General features: G+C 47.9%; 1 protein-coding gene across 1 annotated transcript in view; it reads left to right on the top strand.

The window, feature by feature from the left end:
• CDH22 (cadherin 22) overlaps positions 1–3,230 on the top strand; it is a gene marked incomplete at its 5' end in the record, with an annotated part of 69,121 nt that overhangs the window by 18,661 nt on the left and 47,230 nt on the right. The gene's annotated exons all lie outside the window — the stretch shown is intronic.

Below are 3,230 nucleotides of genomic sequence, written 5' to 3'. Positions count from 1 at the left end.
TGGTGTGACCTTGTGAAAATCGCTGAGCCTCTCCGTGATTCACTTTCCTCATCAGTTCAACCAGGGGTTGGATCTAGGGCATCAGTTCTTAGCCTAGGATACACTTTAGAATCAATGTGGGAGCATTTAAAAATACCCTTGCCTGTGCTCCACCCTGAGAGTGTCATATTGAATTGGTCTGGAATGGGATTTAGCATCAGTTTTATTTTATAGCTCCTAAGAGATTCTAATGTGCAGCCAGCCTGAGAACCACTGGTTTCTGTCCTCTCCAAGGACCAGCCTTTCCATATCTAACCTTCCACATAGGGCCTGGCTCTGAGATCTTGTTTGTCCAAGAATCAGTTGGGCTACCCTTCCTATGCCAGCCTGAATTTAGGCTCTTAACTCCAGATAGCAGAAGGGTTAAGTGGACAGCTCATCCCTGCTTCTGGAAATCTGGGCTTGAACCAGCTGTTGGTGAGGGAGAATCCTGAACACAACTCCTTGCCATTCTCCTCCTTTTCCCTCCCTCTTCTTTCTCTGACTCTTCCCGATTTTACTTTATGTCTACTCCTACTACTATTGACCCGCCCCCTTCTCCTATCTTATACGTATCCTGAAGGATACGTGGGTTTTGACATCAGATAGACCTGGGTCTGAATCCTGCCTCTCCTAGATCCTTGCCAGGTGAATTTAGCCAGGCGCTGTCCTCGGTGCTGAACACGGAAACCTATTTGAGTTCTCATAACGATATTGACAGTTTGATAGCACTACCACCCTCATTTCACAAATGAGGAAATTAGGCGCAAAGCATTTCATTACTTAACTTCACTCAGCCTCCATTTCCTCACCTGTAGAGTGGAAATCTTATTAGAGCTTATTTCAAGGCTTCATTATATAAACTCGATAAGTTAGTATACATATTTGGCTTATCATAATATCGAGCACAAAGTAGTCCTTCAGTAAATACAATCTATCATTTTCATTGAATAATGATATACAATAATGGGTTTTATTATTGTTCACTATTAATTCACATTTTCACTCTTCACTATGGGTAACAGTTTCCTCATCTGTAAAATAAGAAGGATGCAGGATTGTACTGGAGTCATCTCATATCAGCTCACGAGAGCCAAATATTGATTTTTAGGAGTTTCGTGAGCCTCTTAATATCACACGGATAGCTTGAAATTGGCTATGGTGGGAGTAAAAATCAGCAAACGCTATAAAGCAAGGCATTACTCCCTGCCCCTCTACCCCCTGGAGCCAATGGTTAAACATTTACCAGCACTCCGCTGCCTCGCATCATAGAGATGGCATGAGGACTGAAGGAGAGAATGGACATGGTGGTGCATTGTAAAATGCAAACTGCTGACCCTAGAGGGATGACTTCAAGGTGGTCCCCCAGCAGCCACAAGCCTGGAACCCTTCTGTCTGTCAATTCTAGGGAGCTGCTCACTTGTGAAGATGGTGGGGAGGGGCGTGGGTCCTGGGAAACCAGTTGTGAATCACTGACCCTTCACCATCCCTACATGTCGGCACTAACTCTAATGGCTGCAATAAAGAATCCCAGATTGGAGAGATGATTCCATCATCCCCACAGGAGTTCTTGGGATGCAGCCAGGGAGAGAGAGCGCTCGGCCACGTCCCTGGGGAGTCACTCAGCCTGGCATTGTGCCTCACCCAGAGGGTGGAGGGAACATGCAGAGGGGAGTGACAGGGAGACCCTCTCACAACGGTTACAACAGCCACTGTTTATTGAGCACCCACCATGAGCCTGATGCTTTATGTATCTTCTCCCATTTCAGTATGTCTGCTAGGGAAGTATGATTGTGCCATTGTATACTGGCATGCAGTACCTCCTGATTTGACAGCAACAACCTGCATTTATTGAGTTCTTAGCATGGGCCAGACACTGTCTTCAGTGCTGACAAATGAAAATCTATTTGAATTCTCAAACCCGTCCCAAGAATTTTGTAGTGCTATCACCCTAATTTCACAAATGAGAAAAAAAAGGGGGAGGTTTGTGACATCCCCGAGGTCAAACTGCTAATAAGTGGCAGAGTCATCACTAATTGTGATTCAGTTTATCAGGGCACCATCTCCAAAGTCACTGTGCCTGTCCTGACTCTAGCACCTAGAAGGACTTTGGCTTCAGAGAATCCTGGGTTCAAATCCCACTACTTTCTCCCTCTGTGCCTTAGTCAAGTCTTTTCTCCTATTTGACCTTTTTTCTCACCTGTAATTTGGAGAGGCCCATTCTACCTCTCAGAGATTCCATGAGGATTAGAGGTGATGAATTTAAGTGGCTGGTGAATCCAGGCGTGTAATAAGCGTACAATAGTTTATTCCTTTCTCCTCTCTCTGTATAATGGGTGGAGGCACCTGTGATCCTTCCCTGGGCCCTGAGCAGGAGACCCCTGGCACCAGGCATCGAGAGGAAAGGAGCTCGCCCAAACCTCTTCCCCAGATTCTCCTGGCAACTCTGACATGGTTGACATGGAGCTGGAGCTGCCAAAGAGAGAGACGCATTGCAGGGTGGGTTTAGGAGCCTTGGGATGGATGGGAGGGGGGACATGAGAGGGAAATGAGAAATGCAAAAGAGTGAAAAATAAATACATGTGTCTGTCGGAAATGATCGAGGGCCCGAGGCTGGAGGCGGGAGAGGCAGGCGGCAGGCTGGGCTTAGCAGAATTGCTGCTGTAGCACTTCCTGAGCCTCACTCATTAGCCAAGCAGTGAACTGGCTGTCCCTCCCCGCACACTGCCCTGCTGGCCCAGAGTACCAAATCTAGCCCTGGGCGGGCCCCATCCAGAACCTCAGCAGGCCCGAGCCCCATCCCTTCGCTGGCAGGGCATCCAGAAGAGGACATCTCCTTGAAGTGAAGTCTGAGTCCTGTCCCCCTTTGGTCCCATCCTGAGCCCTCCGACTCCCTCCTGGGTCTTTCACCTCACCCCTCCTTTCTGAAAAGGTTCAGATAGACTAAATGGCTTCCCCTCTTCCTCTATTCAACCCCTCCCCTTCCCTAACCCTCATCCCTACCCTGTCCAGCTTCACGTCCCAAGCCCTGCAATCGTCAAATTGAACATGATGTCAAATTAGAGCCATCTCTGGGACAGGCCGAGAGAAGCTCCCAGTTTAATGAGGCAGCGTCGAAAATCAATAACTTAATTGCCGCTGTTTGATGGACTTTTATCCAATTTATACTCTCCCCAGCAGCCTACGTGCAGAGCATGAGGAGAAGTGCGGAG

The sequence above is a fragment of the Pteropus alecto genome, unplaced genomic scaffold (assembly GCF_000325575.1).
Source record: "Pteropus alecto unplaced genomic scaffold, ASM32557v1 scaffold45, whole genome shotgun sequence".
In the NCBI taxonomy this organism is placed as follows: Eukaryota; Metazoa; Chordata; class Mammalia; order Chiroptera; family Pteropodidae; genus Pteropus; species Pteropus alecto.
Note: the sequence above shows the minus strand (reverse complement) of the source record. Positions and strands in the feature narration are given on the sequence as shown.